The sequence below is a fragment of the Rosa rugosa genome, chromosome 3 (assembly GCF_958449725.1).
Source record: "Rosa rugosa chromosome 3, drRosRugo1.1, whole genome shotgun sequence".
NCBI classification, from domain to species: domain Eukaryota; kingdom Viridiplantae; phylum Streptophyta; class Magnoliopsida; order Rosales; family Rosaceae; genus Rosa; species Rosa rugosa.
In genome coordinates this window covers 13,687,045-13,711,302 of record NC_084822.1, presented here as the reverse complement: position 1 = coordinate 13,711,302, position 24,258 = coordinate 13,687,045, and the positions used below count along the sequence as shown (strand labels likewise).

Here is a 24,258-nt window from a genome sequence, read left to right as displayed (position 1 = left end):
ATTGAGTTCATCATCAACCACGCTGAAGTTTCAATAGCTTTTGTTCAAGAGAACAAAATCCCTGCTGTGAGTTATTTTCCAATCTATTATGTCATTATCATAACTAGATATATGTTTGAAGCCACTGATGTCTTATATTTCAGGACTAGAACCTTCAAAATCCAATTTTGTTATAGTAAACATGATATAAATACAAAGACCAACTTGCCTTGTATATTTTGACCGTTTGATTGTTATCTTGGTTTCTTCCTAATATGGCACTCCTTTTATATAAAATTTATTCCCCCTCTCCTTTTCATGTTTTCTAAGATCCTTAATTAGGTGGTAATTCTTTCTGCAGATTTTATCATGCTTTCCAGACTGTTCTACGCATTTAAAAATTAGGTCATATACTATTTCCTTAGATACTTGAAATTCGAGGTCCAAGTTGTTAGGATCGTATGTAAGGTATACATCTGTGTTGTTCAGCAATTGTCAGCTTCGCAGATGTTTCTAGCACTCAAAGACAGAAGAACTGGGGGTATCTTGCTAATGGGTTTTCCATTTGCAAAAACTGATATAATTTTTGCCAAGACAGCATGTGAGGATGTCATTCTGCATGACGGTTTTGTCTGGGGATAAAAAAAAAAAAAAAAAAAATCAGTTTGCAACAGCTTGTTAAACCAATTGGTTGCTGCAGTATGATTAAAGTTGGGGGTTGTACCGTAACCCTCAACTAGGGGAGAATTATACTTTTATTTTTGGCAGAAGTTGGATCCCATATTAGATCAAATTATGCTGAAATCTTTGTGGTTGGCCATCAAATTACATATTTTCTACCAACTAATTAAACTAGGGGTCTTAATACAATTTTGAGTGAAGTCATCCTGTAAAAGCAGATTTATTTTATAGTTTATATATTTTTTCCAAAAGTAACTTTGCATATAACATAGTCAGCTCATCAGTTGAAACTTTGCATTTGCATTTTCATTGGCAGTAGTGTTATTAAATAACAAGAAGTTGGGATGTCTGAAGTGTCTTCCAAAAGACGAAGCACAAGCTTGACTGTTAAAAAGGTCAGTAATTCTATCATTCATCATTCCATTTTTTGAAATAACTGGTTTTACTTTCAAACAATGTGTAGCTTTCTTTTTTTAACAAGAACTGACACTACAAGAAACATAGAAAACTGAGACTGTTTGGGCCCCAATTGTCAAATTTGTTTGCCAATTTATTTGCCTGCATCTCAGATTATCCATCACAATCTACACAAAATGGATTGGTTGCTGTGGATATATTGATTTGTCCTTGTGGTCAAGTGTGTTTTTGAGGCAACCAGCCTTGTCCAACTTTACCTCAGAAAATCAAAACCTTTCCCTTCAGATAAGCAGGTGTTGGAAACTATGAGTAGAGGTATTGCTTTATTGCTATGGGTTAAAATAGAACAAATGCATATATTATTCACTTTTACTCTGCTTATTGGCCATATAGGAGATGTAGATGGTATTGGTCTCATAGGTCCTTATTGGACCTTTTACTTGTAGTCTAATAATGTATTACTAGTCCTGAACTATGATATACTCAGACTACTTAATTGCAATCAAGATTCACAAGGAGAGGAAACTGAGTGATGATGGTGATTAGAGAGTTCTGAAGTATTCTGACATCTCAAATTCATCTGTAGCTATTTATTGATTTAATGGAAGAACTTGATCTATGAGTCAATGGGAACCAAAGTTTAATAAGTTTGGGCTAGGACAAACTGAATCTGTTGAGAATTGAAGGACAGTATTTTGGTGTGACTGTGCTGAGGTTAAGTAACTTATGAAGAACATTGAGGTGCTTGTTGATTTACATGAGGCAATAATTTTTAGTCCATCACCAACCCGTAGATATGAACTAATTTTTCTGTCAAAATACAGCACATTGTATGCACTATCTATCCATTCTTTACAACTTGCTATTCCCTCATTCATTATTATCAGATGTGCCTTACTGAAAGCTGTGGTGGGTGTTTTACATCCGTTGGCAATGTTTATCCTATGATTGGAACTATTGGTGTCCCCCTGACAAGTATTGAAGCACGGCTTGAGTCAGTCCCAGGACTGGGATATGATGCACTTTCTAGTGTGCCACATGGAGAGATCGGCCTAAGAGGAAAGACCTTGATTGAAGTACTAGAAATGAAGTACTTTCGTGGATGATGCCCAATTTCTTGGTTTCTTTTCAAGAGAGTGCCTTCAAAATTTTTGTTGATAATTACTTTTGAGTGGATGGATCACAGGTGATATTGGAGATTGGCAGCCTAATGGAGCAATGAAAGTTATAGACAGGAAAAAGAACATATGAGAACTGTCTCAAGGTGAATATGTTGCTGTGGAAAGCATTGATAGCAAATACTTGCAGTGCCCCCTTATCACATCGGTATGTCACTAACTTCTGTAATCTACTTGTATGATAAATAACAGGAATTATCTTTATGTCATCAATAAATCTGTGTTCGTCTTTGTGCTACATTTGAATTTTCTGTTGGTGTCCTCCACCCTTCTTTCATGTCATCTGAAGTTACAGACGAATATCTTAATACATCTTAACTTTCATCTGGTCGGCAGATATGGGTTTATCAGAACAGCTTCGAGTCATTTCTTGTTGCTGTGGTTGTTCCTGACAGAAAGGTCTTGGAGGACTGGGCAGCTGAGCATCATTTGACCAATGACTACAAATCCTTGTGTCAAAACCTGAAGGCCAGAAAATACATTTTAGATGAGCTCAACATCCCTGCTTCATGCTATGTTGCTCAAGTTTATTCATCTGACTTATAAGACATTTACATTGCAGCTCAATAGTAATGCCATGACAACAGGATGCAAACCTGTCTAGGGAGGTAGCGGTTCGTGAAGATAGCGTCTTCTCAGAAAGGTTTGGTGATTGGTCAATCAACAGTCATGAAAGATGATGATGAAGACCTTGAAAATGGAAAACCAATTGCATTCACTTCAGAGAATAATCTCCAAGTCATTTTCTAGTCCCAGTGTCTGTGATCACTAAATTAAGTTTCCTGCTGCCTTCTATTCTTGGTGACTCGCATGGCATTCCTGACTGTCTTGGCTTCTTGATGCTTGTTTTGGTGGATGAATGGTTACTCGCTCTGCTGATTCGGAATGCTTGTTGCTCAATCTTTTTGCTATGTCTTACGACTTGCTCGCTGTAGATTTTGTCTTCCTAATTTGATCAGCTGCATTTGTTTTTGTTTTCTGTTTTCAAGGTTGAATACTCTGCACTTGTAAACTTTGAGAGAAGTTGATATAACTGGAATTGTCTACATATCTTTGTTTTTGTTTTTGTTTTAAAGTGCAAGTTTGTAGTTCACTTCAACAGAGATGCATTAATCCACTCTTTGCAATACACCATCTCCCCACGGCAATAAAAACAAGGGCCCTTGAAGAATGCCCGACAAAATTTTGTGTTCTTTTTACCCATAAAAGAAAATGAAATTTCTATTGCTCAAGGTTTCTGCTTGTATTTTGCAGATTCAGATAGTCAAGACATATAATTTCTGACTACTTTATAAAGTCTGAGAAAAATGATAAGTCAAAATTATCTCCACCGGCGTGACTTCATAAATTATAAGATACATCGATCACCTGCCAGAACCACTATGCTCAACAATCAACTCTATTTGCAGAAGCACAACTTTGCTCCTTTTGAAATAATACATTCTACAATATCACCATAAAAAATGTTCCCGAACATGCTGGAATATAGCCCAAAAGTCACAAATTTTTTAATCTAGCAATAAAACACAACACAGAGAAAACAGGAAAGAAAAACAGAGAGCTTAAGGACAGCAGTGCTGGAGCTCAACAGCTGAAGTGCTCATCTTCCTAATTATCGTCTTCTCTTTTTGGGCCTGATATTTTCCAAGTCTTCAACATCCTCAATTTTATCTATCATGTCTTCTTGATCTTGACCAGCTGTGTACTCATCTTCCAAGTCACTGCATCTACCACATCTTCATATTCATCCAGTAGCATTACCAGGTGAACCCCATTAGCTTCTACAACACACCAAACCTTGACTAGTATGTTTCAGATTAACGCGGCAGCTGTAAGGTGGCTCACGAAATGCAAACTTACCAAATGGAATATAGAGCAGCCACACATGAGCAGAGTCCTTCATCTTGCTTCCTTCGAAACAAACGAGTTTCTCCATTGATGTTCGTGAATACTAGCTGTAAAAGAGCACTGATCAAGATTACCTACAGCAGTAGCTGAAGCACAGATAGCCAACCCTTGTCGAAATTTAGAGGAATTCCAAAAGAAAATTCACATTCATAAAAAAGCTCCATTAAATACTTGCAATTCCTGAACCAACTAGGAACTTCACTTGCTGGGAATACAATCTCGAATTCAAACTGCTTAGAAAAGTGAATGAGAGAGGAGAGGCTACCCTTACTACCTGCCACGCAATCTCTGACAATCATAAAATGAACTTAGTTCTATCATTTGCCAAGCTTTACGTCCCAAGAAGTTTGAAAGATATGCAAATCGTACCAATGGCAATCGGCTTCTCACATTCCTTGGGCCCAATGGCAAAGCCCAGCTGAGCTAATAGAAGAGTAAAAATGTATAGGAGAAAAAATCATAAAAAGCTCACCGCGAACAGCTTCTCTGTTCTTTCACTGGCAGTGACTCCGTTAAGAGGAACCCCAAGAGGTCGAATGGTTGGTCAACGCCAAAAAGGTACCTTCCATTCCCATATGAGCAATGGCAGCAATCCGTTGGAAACCCAGGAGCTCAATTTTCGATTTTGTTTGATGTAATTGACAGGCGGGTCGCTATGTGTGGACTACATATCAAGAGGTCTATGAAGCCGCTGCCTCAGTCCTGTAAGTCGTCAATACCCCAATCATTCACATTTATAATGATCAAATTGCTAGGAGGGAGATCGTTGTGGTATATAATGATCAAATTGCCCCCAATGGATTATTGCAGTGGAGGTAATAATAATACTGTATTTCTTCGTTTCATATTTGAGCATATTATGCAAGACACTTGAATGGAGAAGCGGCATTGTTGAGAGCAGATTTTGTGACTGGTTGAAGTATTGAGTAACTGAAACTGAATATATTGGGGCTGAATCTTACTAGAAAGAATGTGGCTTTTTAGTTTTTACTCTTATGCTTACGTTTTGATGTTTACAGGCCTGTAGCAGCCATGCCATTACAAATGTTCCACTTTATGATACCCTCGGGATGCTTCCTTTTCTTTTTCATGAATTCTCAGTGCATCAAGCATATGTAAATCTGTGCAGTCATGCCATTACATATGTTCCACTTTAAATGGTCTTGACTTTTTCCTTTCCAAAACACTTCACCGTCATTTGTAAATCTGTGCTGATGAAGGGTCTAACACAAGCAAAAGCTGCACCTCTCTTGGACAAGCTTGTTTGACAAGGTCAGTTATTATATCCTTCACCGTTCTATTTATTCTTGAAATATCTGGTTTTACGTTCGAACAATACATTACTTCTATCTTATGCGTTACATTCTAACAAACTGTGTTATTTGCGGTAGGTAAAACAAGCACAAGGAGGACAAGTTCGTATGTATATTAATGTTGTCTGGTGCTGTGCCTTTACCCAGGCATGTTGAGGAATTTATCACAAGGATATGGTATGGTTGACTGCATATCATAATGCATGTATACATATTATATCCTTCACCATTCTATATATTCTTGAAATATCTGGTTTTACATTCAAACAATGCACTACTTCTATCTTATGCGTTACATTCTAACAAAATGTGTTATTCAGGACAAACTGTGTTCTGTTTAAGTATATTGGTATTGAGAGAGATTGATGAGAGAAGTGTATTTCATTATAGAGAATAGGAGCCCTATATATAGGGATTACAAAGTGCATAATCTAAGAGTACAAGGATTCCTTATCTAACTTGGAGTAGGAAACCTCTCCTATTACAACTATAGAACTTATCCTAGTTTGACTAGGCACACTAAATGTCAATATCCTTCAACACTCCCCCTTGTGCCGCTCAAACTTGGTGGTGACGCTTCATCCGTTGCCTCGTTAAAAACCTTGCTCAAGTGAAAAACCCTGTGGGATAAAAAATGAACTCGAGGAGGAGAAAAGAGTGCAACACGTCCTTGATCCTTCGAGACTGAGTAACTCCCCCTGATGTCGAAATCTCCCCCTGATTGCTACAATCATGGGAGTTCGGATAACCTTCTTAATCCGATACTCTTCACATGTTTCTCGAAGGTGGATTTAGGTAACGACTTAGTGAATAAGTCCGCTACATTATCCTCTGATCGGATTTGATTCACTTCAATCTTTAGAAGTGATTGTTGTTGCTGATTATAAAAGAACTTAGGCGATATATGCTTGGTGTTGTCGCCCTTGATGAAACCTAACTTCATTTGTTCAATACAAGCTGCATTATCCTCATAAATGCATGTAGGTTCATCTGTGGTAGACTTCAAACCACAACTTCCTTGAATGTGTCGAATTATAGACCTTAGCCATACACATTCACGTACAGCTTCATGTAGAGCAATAATCTCTGCATGATTTGAGGAAGTAGCAACAAGGGTCTGTTTCGTAGACCTCCAAGATATCGCAGTGCTTCCCATGGTAAAGACATAACCTGTTTGGGAGCGACCTTTGTGAGGGTCAGAGAGGTACCCTGCATCAGCAAAACCCATCAAGACATCATTGTCGTTTTGATGGAGGGAGATAGGAGGACGCCGGCCACCATGAGCGGCGGCGGCAACATGGCCGGCGGCCATTCCATGGACGGGGGCGTTTTGCCTTTTGGGGTCCGATCCCAACTTTCCGTCATTCCTTTTCTCTCTGTAGGGATAGAATAGGCCCATATCAATCGTACCTCTTAGGTATCGAAAGATGGTCTTTACACCAATCCAATGGCGGCGTGTTGGCGCAGAGCTATGTCGAGCTAACAAGTTCACTGCGAATGAGATATCCGGTCTTGTGCATTGAGCTAAGTACAATAATGCGCCTATTGCACTCAAATAGGGCACTTCGGCCTCTAATGGTTCTTCGTCCTCATCCCTTGGACGAAACGGATCTTTTCCGGGCTCAAGACTACGGCCGATCATGGGAGTACTCGCAGGCTTCGCTTTATCTTCATTAAAGCGCCTTAGGACCTTCTGAGTATATGCAGACTGATGGATCAAAATCCCATCACTACGGTGCTCGAGTTCTAAACCGAGACAAAACCGTGTTTTCCCAAGATCTTTCATCTCAAATTCGGATTTCAAGTATTTAGCAGTTTCCTTCAACTCATCTAGAGTTCCAATTAGGTTCATGTCATCGACATAAACTGCTACGATTGCAAATCCGGAACTTGTTCTTTTAATGAACACGCATGGGCATATTTCATTGTTAATATATCCCTTCCCAATCAAGTAGTCACTTAGACGGTTATACCACATCCGTCCGGATTGTTTTAATCCATATAGTGAGCGTTTTAACCTTATTGAAAACGCGCTCTGTGGTTTAGAGCCACTTGATTTGGGTAATTGAAGTCCATCTGGAACTTTCATATATATCTCTGAATCTAGATCCCCATAGAGATATGCTGTAACCACATCCATAAGCTGCATGTCAAGTTTTTCGGAAACTACCAAACTGACAAGGTAGCGGAACGTTATAACGTCCATTACGGGAGAATATGTCTCCTCGTAGTCGATTCCAGGGCGTTGTGAGAAACCTTGCGCCACAAGGCGGGCTTTATATCTTACCACCTCATTTTTCTCATTACGCTTTCTAACAAAGACCCATTTATGGCCAACAGGCTTTACACTTGGGGGTGTCTGCGTTACAGGCCCAAATACCTGTCTCTTTGTTAGTGAATCCAATTCAACCTGGATCGCATCTTTCCATTTAGGCCAATCTGCTCTTCGTTGACATTCTTCAACAGAGCGAGGTTCGATATCATCATATTCTATAATCCCTTTCGCAATATGATATGCAAATGCATCATCAATCGCCATAGAATTTCTATCCATCATCTCATGTACACTAGTGTAATTTATGGAGATCTCTCTATTCTCTGGAGTTGGTTCTGACATTGGAGCGTCCCCCAATGATGTCTCTTGGACATAACCATAATCCGGAATATTCTCATGAGATGGATTATTCACATCGATGATTAATGGATTATTTTGTGCCAAACTCGCTTTCTTTCTTGGGCGAGAATCCATCGAACCTATGGGCCTCCCGCGCTTCCTGGCGGGAGCCGTGGGCCTAGCCATAACGTCACCATCATTGAGAGATGGGACGTTGGCGCCATGCTCATGCATTCTTGAGTTGGCGTCATGTCCTCTACTTTTAGGGACATCAATCCTTGCAGGCACGTTTGCAGCAGGTATGTGTGATCTCGTCACTTTAGCGATATCAGAAAACGCATCAGGCATCGATTCTGCTACGTTCTGAAGATCGAGAATTCTCCGCACTTCAATTTTGGACTGTGCGGTTCGGGGATCAAGATGAGACAGAGTGGGGACAGACCACGACAATTCCTGTCGTTCCTGTTGAACATTGATGTTCTTATCTCCCCCTAACGACGGGAAGACTGTCTCATCGAAGTGACAATCCGCAAATCTAGCGGTAAAGAGATCGCATGTCAAGGGTTCTATGTAGCGGATAATCGTTGGAGAATCATAACCAACGTAAACGCCTAATCGTCGTTGAGGACCCATTTTGGTGCGCTGTGGAGGCGCAATTGGCACATAAACTGCGCACCCAAATATGCGTAAGTGTGAGACATTAGGCTCATACCCAGTCACCATCTGGGACGCAGAAAAGGGTTGAGTGGCAGTGGGCCTCAGACGAATAAGCACAGCTGCATGCAATATTGCATAGCCCCAAGCAGAAATAGGGAGATTGGTGCGCATTACCAATGCCCTAGCGACCATTTGTAGTCGTTTAATGGCGGCTTCTGCGAGACCATTTTGGGTGTGAACATGAGGAACAGGATGTTCAACATCAATCCCAATGGACATGCAATAATCATCAAAAGTCTTTGATGTAAACTCTCCAGCATTGTCTAATCTTATAGACTTAATAGGATGATCAGGGTGGTGAGCCCTTAACTTAATGATTTGTGCTAGGAGTTTAGCGAATGCAGCGTTCCTTGTGGACAATAGCATGACATGTGACCAGCGTGTCGATGCATCAACCAATACCATAAAATATCGAAATGGTCCGCATGATGGTTGAATAGGTCCACAAATATCACCTTGGATTCTCTGCAAGAATGGTATATTTTCTTTGGTATCCTTTGCATAGGATGGTCTCGATCCTAACTTTGCTAAAGAGCAGGCTTTGCAGAACGAGTGATGGGCTTTGGAAACAACCAATGAGGATTTTGGTTGAGCCATGAAGTCACAATGGACCTTAGAAGTAAAAATTGGAGGCAAGGGAGCAGGGGTGGCGTCAAAGCCACCCTTGGGCCGCAAGGGGATGGCGGCGCCGACCGGTAATGGCCGGACTTGAGGGGGAAAGGCGCCGTGAGGCGCAGGTGCTCCTCCTTGATCCAAATTTCGAGTTTTACTTCCTTTCGTTCTGAAAAAGGGATGTCCGTGTGAAGTCTTTAATATACGGATCATCATGTCACGACCTGGGTGTCCCAAACGGTCGTGCCAAAGCCTATATGTGTCGGAATCCCATAAATCATCTCTCATGACATGGTTGGATTCAATGACTCGAATAGTGGTTGCGTACAACCCACTAGAGCGACACATAAGTTTCTCTAAGACTCGTTTATGTCCGTAGTCATTAGAGGTGATGCAAAGGAACTCTTGTCCATTCTCACAATGTGTTTCCACATGAAAACCATTGGCTCTTATATCTTTGAAGCTTAATAGGGTTCTTCCTGCCCTAGGAGCATAAAGAGCTTCGGTGACATTTAAACTCGTGCCATTTGGCAACATAAATTGGGCTGGTCCTCGACCATGGATCAATCGAGATGATCCAGCCATCGTAGTCACGGAAGATCGAGATGGTGTCATCCATAGAAATAGCTGTCTATTTCGAAGGATAGTATGTGTAGTTGCACTATCCACGAGGCATTCTAGCTCTCCAGGAAACATATTGAAAAATAATAAAGTTCGAATTAAAAATATGTCCAAGACATTGTATAGAACAAATCGAAAACTTTATTAAAATAGCCAATGATTACATCAAAGTTTCTTGACCAAAATCTAATCCAATATAAAAAAAATCAAACCGTAGACAAATCGTAGTCACTCAATCCGTTCGGTAATTTCAATTTAGTTGTGACCAGGTAAGGTAAGGCGAGATTTTGGTGGAGCGTTGCTCACTTTTAAAACCGTTCTCTCAGATCAAACCTTGCCTAGACATCACAAGTACTCTTGAGTACGCCTAGAGGGAAAAAGTTAATACAATAAGTCATTTTATTGATTTAAGGCATAATAGCCATTACATAATTCTTGGAAAAATAAGGGACTATACTAATCAAAATCTGCAGCATCCTTGTGCAATTCTTTGTCAGATTTGAAGTCCGCTATGGTGAGATTGACGTTGGCATCATCACCATCTTCTTCTTGTATATTTTCGGCAAGATTGGCTTCATGCTCTCTGAAGTCTCTAAATGCCTTGTAATGCGCAGCTAATTGTTTGCTTGCTTTGCATTGTTTGAACCAATGCTCACTAGATCCACATCGATGACACATGTCATTGTGATTTCCTCCCTTTAATTGAGGTGCATTGTTTGCACTTGGGTGGCGTCCCTTATAGGAGTTGGCGCCATTCCCACGGCCTTGGGTGGCTCCTCCACGTCCTGGAGCCCCACGGCCTCCTCTCCCACGTTGCCTTGTATTGCCACGTGATCGTCCTTCATTCTGACGAATACCTTCCTTTGTAGGGCGGTTATATGGACCAGAACGTCCGTTGTGTCCCTGATTCTTAGGGTTCCGCTCCTTGCGCCCTCCTTTGGGTGCATTATTATAATTTGCCTCATGAACGCTCTTAGTTCCGATGGGCCTTGAATTATAATTTTTCACGAGGATATTATCATGCTTTTCAGCTACAGACATAATATTAATTAGCTGATGAAACCTCGTGAGCCGTCCAGTATTGAATTCAGTTCGGTATTGCTTTGATAGCAAAATAGCTGCGACGGGGAAGGTGGAGAGAGTTTTCTCAATTAGTTCTTGCTCTGTGATAGGTTGTCCACAGAACCCCAACATGGTCTTGAGGCGAAGAACTTCTGAATTATATTCAGCTACAGACTTGAAGTCAGCAAATCGTAGATTGTTCCATTGAACTTTCAAGTCAGGGAGGAGGGTATCCTTTACATTACCAAAACGCTCTTCTAGCGTAACCCATAATTCTCTAGCATCTTTGATTGCCATGTACTCCAATCGGAGTGATTTATCCATGTGGCGTCTCATCAAGATGAGAGCGGTGGCATTATTTGTAGCCGTACGCTCAAATATGAGGTCGGGATTTGGTGCTTGAATTACGGGTAGGATCCCTTTTGAAGTGAGATGGTTCTCAACATCCGTGACCCAACTATGATATTCCGAGCCAGTTGAGTCAAGGATAGGAAAGTCAAGTTTTGACATCCTGAAATAAGAAGAAGAAATATATTAGTTTCGGAGTTAAAACTTCCACGACAACTAAATATTTAGATTTCCGAGCTATGCTACCAAGAAATAAATTTCCAAGAAAATTGGATTAGACCGAAACAATGATGTTTATAAGGTCGTTAATCGATGCTTGCGGACGCTCTTAGTCCGAAGTCTTACGAACGCTCTTAGTTCGTTTATAGCGCGAATCCCCACGATTCCGCTTTCTCAAAATCGAACCCACGTTATAAGAAAGGTGGGATGTAGAAGAAGGGAGGTTTTCAAGTCCCCGAGAAAAAGAAGAAATATTTAAATTAGGAACTTTAAAACTTACTCTTTTGGGTACTTACCTTTTTTTTTTGGTTTTGGATCACGCGCGTGTCGATGCAGGCGTGATGGAACGAAACGAGTCGAGTAAAGGTGCGCAGTGGTGCGTGGTAGCAGGGGCTGTAGTGGCAGCGAGTTGCAGGTGTGCTGCAGGGGCAGCAGGGGGTGCAGGAGCTACGGGCGCGAAGTAGGCAGGCCGGTTGTGGGGCAGCAGTCGGTGCGGGCAAGGCAGCAGCGAACGCAGGTGTGCGTAGGGGCTGCGGGGGCAGGTGTGCGCGGAGCAGCAGGGGCTGCAGAGGTGCGCGCGGGGCAGCAGGGGCTGCAGAGGTGCGCGCGGGGCAGCAGGGGCTAGGAGTTGCGGCAGTTTCGGTGATAGGGATTTCTTTTCGGGTTTTTGGCTTTTGCTTTTTTGTGGCTAGAGTCGTGCTGATAACGTGTTTAAGTATATTGGTATTGAGAGAGATTGATGAGAGAAGTGTATTTCATTATAGAGAATAGGAGCCCTATATATAGGGATTACAAAGTGCATAATCTAAGAGTACAAGGATTCCTTATCTAACTTGGAGTAGGAAACCTCTCCTATTACAACTATAGAACTTATCCTAGTTTGACTAGGCACACTAAATGTCAATATCCTTCAACATGTTCCTAAATTCATGCTATCTTATGCGTTACATTCTAACAATCTGTGTTATTTAGGACAAACTATGTTCCTAAATTCATGCTATCTTATGCGTTACATTCTAACAATCTGTGTTATTTAGGACAAACTATGTTCCTATATTCCTGCTATGTTGATTAATTAGTCATTTGGCTTAAAAGACATTTACATTGCAGCTTCGAAGGTTTGAGTTGTTAAAAGCAGCTTCAAAGTTAGGTTCAGATGGCAAAGAAGGAAGATGATGCGGTGGACTCTAATCTCTTCTCTCGACTCCTATCTTCTCAGGAATTTATATTCACAATTTCATTTCCAGGAAGCAAGGTTCCAAAAGTGGTTCGACTGTCAACTGGATTTCAAGGGGTTTCGACTGTTTGGATTCTCTATTCAAATTCTTCAAAATTTCAAATGGGAGAACACAAGATTGACTCTTTATGTTCCTGTTGATTCTTCTACTGTTTGCTCTTTCCAGGTCTTTATTCACTTAAATGAAGTAGTTATTTCACGTCTTTGAACGCAGCTTGTTAGAAGTGTAGCTGCAATACATACCCTTCCTTGAAATGTGGCGATTTAGTTAGGGGGGGGTGAAATTTGCACCCCTAAAATTGCAAACCACACCCCCTCTTTCATTTTTTTAATAATATTTCATGCACCACTTTCTGCACTTCCTAAAACACCCTCAAATTTGTTGTAAATGATATGGCTATTCATGCAATAGGTATTGCTTGATGCATGCCATTACTATTGATTGGCGATTGATATGCTTCTAATTAGCGATTGACACATTCGTAATTGTATGAGTGATTGATGTTTTACCTTTTGTACACAAGATGTAGCCCTATATAAGACTCCTCATAGTGAGATGAATATGACACACTCTCCATTCTCTGCGTCTAAACTCTCTCTCTCTCTCAAATTATTTTATGTTTGTTTTACAACACGTTATCAGCACGAATAGTTCTACCATTGAGACAAGATTGAGGATCATCAACCAAAGCCCTAGCCAGGAAAAAAACTCCCTGCCGCAGCCTCCCTGCAGTCCCTACTGCCCCTGCAGCATCGTCGCACGCCTGCTGCCCCTGCAGCACAGCAGCACGCCAGTTCCTGTGCAGATCAGCCTGTTTGTACGCCCCGAAACCTCTTTATCGGGACCTCAGATCAAAATCTTTCCTTCATCAAAGTTGTTCGTCTCTGCCTCTTCTATCTGACCTCCAAATTTCAGCCCTATTGGAGTCGTTTTCAGACCAGTACACCATTCGAAGTGGGAGCTGTTCAGAAGAGGCGAATAGCTCTTGGATTGGCTGAGAAGACAACCTTCTCAGTTCTGCACACATAAGCTGAAGATTCATCCGTTCTTCATCAAGTAATGTTTTCCAAAATCTAATTTCATATTCATGCTTATTGAGCCTAATGATTGAACATGAAAAATCCTCCATGATGCATGAACCCTAAATTCTGATTGTTTTATTTGGAATATATATATCTGTTCATGTTTTGGATTGTTTGATTGGAAAAGAAAAGAGAAAAATTTATGGACTGCAACTATATATCTGTAGTACCAAATCAATATCAGTAACATCAATTCAACAAGAAAGAAAAAAAAAACAGATTGTGCAGTTGCTGGGATTCGAACCCAACTAAAATAGGTACCAACTCAACATGTTGTCCGCTGTACCACTATGGCAAGTTAGTATGTGTTAACACTATTTAGTATTAATTCTGCCAGAAGCAGATTTGAGGCCAATTAATTGGTGATTGATCAACCCGTGATTTGATTTTGATTGATTTTATCCAAAGCAATTACCATAGTAATTTATGCTCATAACCACAATCACTTCATTATCACATTTAGACAATTCTGAATTATTGCGTGAATTATGATAGAAGAATTATGGGTTAAATTATTACGCGATTATTACATTAACATTATGCCAGAAGCATTTACCCAATTTATTACCTATACGAAATGCCAGAAGCATTAATGGGATTTGAACCCATTTCCTTAGGTATATAACCGCTGCATTAATTTATTTATGTTACGATTTAATAACATATATTGAATTTAATTATGTTATAATCGTGAATATTAATAGAGGCTGAGTCAGAAGCTCAAATCAAGCCCAAAGTCATAGCAACAAATTCGAGCCAGAAGCTCAAGCCCAAGTTGCAAGACCAGAACAGAAGCTCACCACATGTTGCCATGACAAAAGTTATGAATCTTCTCAAACTAGGCTCATCCAGTTGGATGCGATGTCTAGGAAAGGTTCAGATGAGGCCGTGTACTTAAGCGAGCCTCGCTCCACCTAAACCTCATCTTTCCTTACCTGGTCGTATTCAATTGGAGTTACCAAAAGGGTTGAGTAATAACTTTTCATTCCTTGGCAGACTAGCCTGAGCCCAGCAGGCCCACTCTCCCTCAGCAGGACCCAGCAGCCCAGCAGGTCTCACACACCATTTGAATTACGCATGAAAGGTCGGGTCACAAGCCCGCAGACTAAACCCGATAGGCTTCACTATCAAGCCCACTCCTTCTTTGGTCCAGCAGAATCAAAATAAAAGGAAAAATAATTTCATATTGTAAATACATTCACCATATCTAATATGTGTAATTAATTGCCAGAAGCATTTATTCACATAATTGTGTGATAATTAATCTGTTATATTACAAGCATGCAATTAATATCTCAATTGATTTGTGATTTTTATTTATCCAATATTATTGTGTTACTTGTCTAAATTTTCGCACTAGAATATATGTGTAGAAAATGCAGGTACCTAATGAACTAGAAGTTCTAAATGAACCAGTAGTTCATACATAAATCGAACTTGTAGTTTCGATAATGCCAAATAAGAAACTTGAAGTTTCCTTCATAAATTCACCACACACGATAAAACCAGTAGATTTTACATGTCTAATCCGATTTTTCATACCATGTTATAGAACCTGAAGTTCTCATTACTTGCTTATGGATGATATTACCCAAAGCACTAATATTATTTGTTCCTTTCCTGTAAGAAATTTTAAATCTCAACATGTTTGACTCTGTTGCTTTGGAGGTCTCCAGAAGAAACTATCTAAAGTGAACTCAAGATGTGAAAATTCATCTGATTGCAAAGAAGATGAGATCAACAATCAATGCTAACAATGTCATCATTGAGGCTTTTAATATGAGTGCCATAATTTTCGAAAAGGAAACATATGGAGAAAACACTCCAAGTTGAGTATCCGATGAAGAGGATACACAGACTCTTTGGGTCGCTCTGGAAGAGCACTTTCACCATCAGATGACCATTTTCTTGCTTGAAGCAAGACATGATTGGCAGAACAAAATTAGCCCATATGACTGTCTGCCACTTGGCCAAAGCCCAAGAGGCCATGTAATCAGGCTCCACATGGCCAAGGCCCACGTGCTAGGAACCATGATGCCATAACTCAGCAAGCCCCAGTTGAAAGGAACACTGGTCCGGCCCGCTGCCACCAGAATCAGCATGATCTTTGTTATCGATGTGGAGGAATTGACTGCTGGTCCCGCACCTGTTGTGCGATAGCCTAAGAAATAGATGAGTATTACGCCGGTCGCGGAACTCGAAATACCAACTTTATTGAATGGTCATTTTCTATCGATTCCACACTAGAGATCACGGATTTTCAGGCAGTTACTGAACATACCGAGGATTAGAACTCGAAGACATGGGTATAATTGGCCCCTTGTGCCATATCTATTTCATCTTAATGAATGAAACATCTTCGGATTTTGGTGATTTATGTTTTCAATTATTTTGGATTATAGAAATGTGGTTATGTTCGAATATATTTAGTTCAATAAACTTATTTATACATGTGATCCATTGAATTAAATAAATGAATAGGCATATTCTGTGGGGAAGTTTGTTGTCTGGTTAAAAGTGCTATTACGCACACCATACTCCTAGATCGGAGATATTTTTCAAACTTATGTCTATTCATACCTCTGTGACAACCGTATCAGGCCAATCCAACCTGATAGAGGGTTATGGCAAAACCCACTGTATGTTGTCCAATGGTACTGAACCTACCATTAATGAGGCCTTATAATCTCCACGTTCCAGAAGAACGTTATTGAGTATTAAGGATATTCGAACCAACGGTTATCACGCTGAAACCACTGAGAAAAATGAGTGTAATATCTTTGCATAACCTCCAAAGTGTGTGGCCAGAAGCGTACATTGGAGAAATTGGAATCTGTTAGCTAGAAGCTAACTAATTCAAGCAACTACTTGCTATGGCATGACCGTTTGGGACACCCAGGTCAAAGTATGATGCACCGTATCCTCAACTCATCGTAGGTGCATCCCCTTCTGAATAAGGGTCTTGTATATAATGACACGCAATGCCATACTAGACCATCATATGCAAAGACTAGTACATACACCACCATTTTTCTGCACAGAATGCAAGGGAAATTTGTGGACATATATATCCAACCACCATGTGGACCAGTTAAATATTAATGGTTTTGGTTGATGTATCGACAAAGTGATCACATGTTACACTATTGTCCACAAGAAAACGCTGTTTTTGCTAAACTCTCACCCAGATCATGAAATTGAGGGTACACCACTCGGATTATCTCATAAAGTCTATAAGACTTGATAATACCGGAGAGTTTACATCGAAGTCTTTCGATGATTATTGCATATCCCTTGGGATTGATGCGGAACATATAGTTCCCTATGTTCACACCCAAGATGGTCTCACAAATAGTATCTTGGTAATGCGCACCAAGCTTCTAGTTTTTGCGTGGGGCTATGCAATCTTGCATGCAGTTATGTTGGTCCCGTTGAGACCCACTGCTACCCAACCTTACTCCGTGTTACAGCTGGTGACTGGGTACGAACCTGAAGTTTCGCACTTACACGCATTTGGATGTGCAGTCCACGTGCCAATTGTGCCGTCACAACGTACAAAATTGGGTCCTCAACAAAGGATGGGCATGTATGTCGATTATGAATCCCATCCATTATGTGCTCTTTAGAGCCCTTGACAGGCGATCTCTTTACCGCTAGATTTGCGGATTGTCACTTTGATGAGACAGTCTTCCCGCCGTTAGGGGGAGATAAGAATGTCACCGTTCCTGATGAACGGCGTGAATTAACATGGAATGTCCCCACAATGTCTCATCTTGATCCCCAAACCGCATGAAAATACTGAAGTGCGGACAATTCTAGATCTATAGAGACACTTTCTCTGATCTAACTAAAGTGACGAGATCACATATACCTGCTGCAAATGTGCCTGCAAGGATAGATATCCCTGTAGGACGCGTCGCCCCAGATGGACGAGGTACGACCATGGCGGCTAACCAGTCACATGTCCCTGCCCAGAAGTGAGGTAGACCACTAGGTTCGAAGGATTCTTATCTTCGGAAGAGGGTAAAACTGGCACCAACGAATCCACTAGACATTGCGATCTCAACTGATCCATCTCACGAGACAATTCCAGATTATGGGTCCGTCCTAGAAGAGACGACGTTGGGGGACGCTCCAACGCCTGAACCCACTCCCGAGAATAGAGAAATTTGGGTAAATTATGCATGCTTAAGTGAGATCTGGAATCAGAATGAGATTATCATCGATGATATATTTGTATTCGCAGTAGCTACCGAAATTATAAAGAGCGATGACATCGAACCTCGCTCCGTTGATGAATGTCAACGTAGAGACGACTGGCCAAAATGGAAAGAAGCAATCTAGGTCGAATTGGATTCCTTGACAAAGAGAAAGGTGCTTGGGCCTGTCGTTCCCACACCTCCCCATGTTAAACCTGTAGGATTTAAATGGGTATTTGTAAGGAAGCGTAATGAGAAAAACGAGATTGTGATACACAAGGCTCGTCTAGTGGCGCAAGAATTTTCTCAACGCCCTGTGATTGATTACGAGGAGGCGTATTCTCCCGTAATGGACGTCATAACGTTCTGCTACCTTATCAGTTTGGTAGATTTCCGAAAAACTGAATATGCAGCTTATGAATGTGGTCACAGCTTATCTCTATGGGGATCACGATACAAAGATATACATAAAAGTTCCTAAAGGACTTAATATACCCGATGCAAATAGTTCTAGACCACGGAACACGCTCTCCATTAGTTTTGAGGCGTTCACTTTATTGAAACAATCTAGACGGAGGTGGTATAACCGTCTAAGTGAATATTTGATCGAGATGGGATATGTAAAACTATGCCCATGCGTGTTTATTAAGGAAACAAGTTCCGAGTTTGCAATATGATGGTCTATGTCAATGACATAAATTTGACTGATACTCCTGAAGAGATCAAGGAAACCGCGAAACACCTGAAGTCGGAATTTGAGATGAAAGGCCTTGGGAGAACAAATTATTGTCTCGACCTGGAGCCCGAGCACAGTGCAGATGAAATTTTGGTCCATGAACCAAATTACATCTAGAAGATGTTAAGATTCTTTAATGAGGATAAAAGCAAGCACACCCATGGTCGTCTGAAGTCTAGAGAGAACCGTATCGTCCTGCAGATGATAATGAAGAGATATTGGTGCCAGAAGTCCCATATCTAAGTGCAATAGGCGCATTATTGTACTTGGCTCAATGCCCTAGATAGGACATCTCATTCGATGTGAACTTGTTAGCTAGATATAGCTATGCGCCAACACGCCGCCACTGGAATGGCATAAAAGACAATTTTCGCTACCTTAGAGGTACGACAGATATGGGCTTATTCTATCCCTACGCATCAAGGAATGGATCGAACCCCCTTTATCCTCAGAATGATGCTTGCCTTGTTGGATATGCTGATATAGACTATCTATTAGACCCGCACAAGGCACGTTCCCAAACTGGTTATGTCTTTACCATTGGGAATACTGCAATTTCTTGGAGGTCTACGAAATAGACACTTGTTGCTATCTCTTCGAATCATGCTGAGATACTAGCTCTTCAAGAAGCAGTATGTGAATGTACATGGCTAAGAGCCGTTACAAAGTATGTTCGAAGCACATGTGGACTGCATTCCACCACTGATGAACCAACCATTATCTACGAGGATAATGCTGCTTACATAGAGCAGATAAAGATGAGTTTCATCAAAGGAGACAACACCAAACATATTGCACCGAAGTTCTTCTTCAATCAGCAACAAGAAGCATCAGAAGATTGAAGTTAAGCAGACTCGATCTGAAGACAATCGTGCAGACTCTTCACCAAGTCAGTACCAAAGTTTACATTCCAGAAGCATGTCCAAGGTATTGGTCTACATAAACTATCTGAATTACCTGAAATGTAATTTTCAGGGGGAGTCGAAATCAGGGGGAGTATCCTGAAGCATACCCACTTGACCATCGTGTACTCTTTTCGTCCTTCGTCCAGGGTTATTTTTGTCCCACTGGGTTTTGTTATCTGGCAAGGTTTTGACGAGGCACATCTTTGGCATGGTCACCCCACTTATTGCATCCAGAAGATGCTTTGATTTGACATATATGCATTTGCTCATCTTTTCCCTTCGACCACGGGTTTCTCCCACTGGGTTTACCGGGCAAGGTTTTGGTGTAGCAACTCTAATGCATACCTCTCGTAGACATACTATCTACTTACGATGCTGATAAGAAGACTTCACCTATCTCTGTTGTGATACGACTACTCCACATTCACGCGCGTTGTGCTCTTTTTCTCCTTCGACCAAGGTTGTTTTTCTCCCACAGGGTTTTTATTACTTGGCAAGGTTTTTGACGAGGCAACTTAGAAGCGCATAGCAGAACCAACACTATTGACATAGAATATCCAAGGGGGAGTGTTGTAAATGATATGGCTATTCATGCAATAGGTATTGCTTGATGCATGCCATTACTATTGATTGGCGATTGATATGCTTCTAATTAGCGATTGACACATTCGTAATTGTATGAGTACGTGATTGATGTTTTACCTTTTGTACACAAGATGTAGCCCTATATAAGACTCCTCATAGTGAGATGAATATGACACACTCTCCATTCTCTGCGTCTAAACTCTCTCTCTCTCAAATTATTTTATGTTTGTTTTACAACAAAATTAAGATTTTCTTTTTCTTTTTCTTTTTGGGTCTTTTCTTCTCTCTTTCTCCAGACCACCATGATCTTCACCAAGTTCCTCTCCCTCTCTCTCTCTTCTTCCCGATCTTCACCAAGGTCCTCTTCAACGGCGTCGTCACCGTCGCTCAGCCCTCCCCTGGCCCGAGCCCCGTGGCCAGCGATTTCTCTCTCTCTCTCTCTCTCTCTCTCTCTCTCTCTGGAAATCCCCAAATTTGAAAACTGGGAGTGAAGAAAAGAAACTCAGTTCCATCATTAACTACGACAAAAGCAAACAGCAGTGAGCATCCTTCCTACATTATATGAATTACTCAACAATAGCCTTCTCCGCAACAACAAAGGGTTATCACAATCTCTTCCACTAACACAAAATAAAAACCCGAGAACGAAAACTAAATGCATTGCTAAATGGTCACCAAAACACAAAATTGAAACCCTACCCCAAATTTATAAGCAAATTTTCGTTTATAGCTCTCATTTCTTAGCACCCAAACAACAATCCCAGCCACACCCAATCACTACCACAAACGAATTAGGGACTCAATCCACACTCAACCACACACGACCACAACAATCTTTACCATAACCTCTCGACAAACACAAGCACAAAACCGAAATTAAACCAAAACGACGGCGTTTATAGCATATTCAGATACTAGAACCGAATAGTTACTTGCACAGCCGGAGACGAGGCTTGGACCGGCGATGAGGCGGCGGCGGCGGCAACCCAATTCGATTCCGGTGACCCGTCCATTTTCCGAGCGCAAAGTCACCTAAAGCCTCCCAACTCTCTCTCTCTCCTCTCTCTTCGCACCGCCAACGAAAATTTTGGTTGAAAAATTTTCTGAGTTGTAGAAGCAGGGAGAGGAGGGTTTGAGTATTTCAAATTCGGGGATTTCCACAGAGAGAGAGAGAGATCGCTGGCCACGGGGCTCGGGCCAGGGGAGGGCGACCACCGTCTAGGGCTGAGCGACGGTGATGGCGCCGTAGAAGAGGTAACCAACTTGGATAATTTTTGTTGTAGAGAACTGTGTGTGTGAGAGAGAGAGAGAGAGGACCTTGGTGAAGATCGGGAAGAAGAGAGTGGTGGTCTGAAGGGAGGGGAGGGGAGAAAGAGAGAAGAAAAGACCCAAAAAGAAAAAGAAAAAAGAAAATATGAATTTGAGGGTGTTTTAGGAAGTGTAAAAAGTGGTGCATGAAATATTATTAAAAAAATGAAAGAGGGGTGTGGTTTGCAATTTTAGGGGTGCAAATTTCACCCCCCCTTTAGTTATATGCACCGTTCCCACACCTTGTACTTGTCGAGTCATTATTTTTTCGATCTAGTTACTCTAGTGTGCCCTTAAAAAGCTGTACGTGGTGTCCACCTTGTAATGCCGACCAATGAAACGTGTGTATGAATCTAATCCATGCAGAGAACCTCAACAGTGCACTTTCTGATGACTCTTATGAGGTATTTTACTATTTTTTTAACCAGTACAAATGATACATGTAGTATGCGTTAATAAGGACTCTCCTGTATTTGCCTCAACATGAATTTGTATTTCTTGGTATCGCTTCCTTTTGTGGAAATTTCCTCATTTTTGCTTCAGTAGTTTTAGAGATAATAACAGACATTTGTAGCAAAACAGAGGACTGACATCCAAACAATAATGCTATTGCAGGACTACTGGAAAGTTATCGGCCCAAACAATGACCGACTGCAAAGTAATATACCCTAATGCAAATCTAGAGAATGAAAAGCTGTCATTAGTACTGATGCTGCTGATACAGCAATATTAGTAAAGCATTCTCTATGGACCAAAGTGACGAATACAGGTTACATTTTAGATTCGCCCTTTTTTGATACCTTTGGAGTTTCAAAGTTTGTAATAACTAATTTCAACTATGTTTCGCATTCTCCATTTGTGTGGATATAGTAGTTGAACTAATTTACCAAGCCTGGTTCCATGTAACTAATACTTGAAAAATTGCATTATGGAAAGCGATATTAAACTTGTTTTCGAAGTTTGATCTAGTGCACTAGTCATATTTCACTAAATTATTTGAAAGTCTATCTATTTTCTGAGTTTATAGCAATGTTATCTGAAATTAGTTCCTCATTCCAAAGTAAAAAATTCAGATCATGATTGTGTTGATCGATCTCTCAAGGTCTTTCTATTTTCTGAGTTTATAGCATTGTTATCTGAAATTATTTCATTAAGTAAAAAGTTCAGAATTGTGTTGATCGATCACTAAAGATATATTTATGGTTTCTGATTTAGAATGATATATTCTTGAAGGCATGATTTAAGAAAAGTGAGATTAAGTTTTTCATATGCAGTGTCCAATTAGTTTTTCGTAATTGCAATAATTTTCTTTTTTCATTTGATTAGTTTCTTGTTGAGTACCACTACATTATAATTAACTTGAGAAATATTCGCCCTTGTTTTTTGTTCTTGTAAAATGTCACGCCCCGGATTTTGAATGACAAATTCAAATCCGAAACATGAATTAAACAACAAACATCAAATAAACATCCTGAATTTTTTTCCTTGAAATAAACAACCACACTTCACACCTCTCAATATTACATAAACCAAATCCTCAAGTTATTTATTACAGCAACTCTTACCAATCAAATTGTAAGGCTCAATGAGCATAACTCGCCTCACAATTACAAAAGCTGTAAAACCAAAACAAAAACTCTAACCCGCACGATCACTGCCCTGATTCTCCTGACCTGCAGGATTACCCGCTACACAATTTGAATAGTGTACCGGGATTGCAACAACACCAAACCCGGTAAGCTTTTGACAGCTCGTATGAGTAAACAAGAATGAACTGTTGATTTATTAAATTACAATTCTTACAACTCAAGTAAAAATCAACAATCTTACGTCTGCAAAGAGACATCAAACAACTCACGGAAATCCACAAGGAATACATTTTCACAATCCTCAAATCACGATACACCACTTTGGTCCTACAAACACTCAACCCCACATAACACCACTTTGGTCCATCCCAACCACACGTTAGAGCTCTAACTACATCGCTACAGTCACCTTGGCCTAGGTGCAAGTAAAACGACATATTCCCAGGTTAACTTAATAACCCTCGAACTTTGGGCTCCCAACCCTCAGAACAATATACTCCGGTTAATAATAACCGTCGAACTTCGGACACCCCCGTCCTCAGAACAATATACTCCGGTTAATAATAAACCGTCGAACTTCGGACATCCCCCGTCCTCAGAACAATATACTCCGGTTAATAATAAACCGTCGAACTTCAAACATCCCCGTCCTCAGAACACAAACACTCCGGTTATCCTTAACCGTCGAACTTCGGACATCCCCGTCCTCAGAACACAAACACTCCGGTTATCCTTAACCGTCAAACTTCGGACACCTGTCCTCAGAACCTTACATTTTCCACCTCTATACATCCTCCAATGTAAATCATGAATATCAACAAGAACTCATCAACCAAGTTCATCACATATAAATATGGTAAGTCACATTTCAATCCATATAATTTAATCATCCCAATTCCACACTCTTCAATGTCACACCATTCCACATATAATCACGTAAATATATA

The 24,258-nt window shown here is 40.6% G+C and overlaps 1 long non-coding RNA gene and 2 pseudogenes across 1 annotated transcript; all 3 read left to right on the top strand.

Moving 5' to 3' along the window:
- The window catches only part of LOC133737273 (probable CoA ligase CCL6), a 256,961-nt pseudogene that overhangs the window by 37,935 nt on the left and 194,768 nt on the right, over positions 1-24,258 (top strand).
- LOC133737274 (probable CoA ligase CCL6) overlaps positions 1-24,258 on the top strand; it is a 62,836-nt pseudogene that overhangs the window by 32,517 nt on the left and 6,061 nt on the right.
- Positions 4,677-13,524, top strand: LOC133735610 (uncharacterized). Its single transcript, XR_009859165.1, has 5 exons — positions 4,677-4,721; positions 4,809-4,978; positions 5,183-5,435; positions 5,555-5,653; positions 12,780-13,524. It is a non-coding gene; the product is annotated as an uncharacterized LOC133735610 (long non-coding RNA).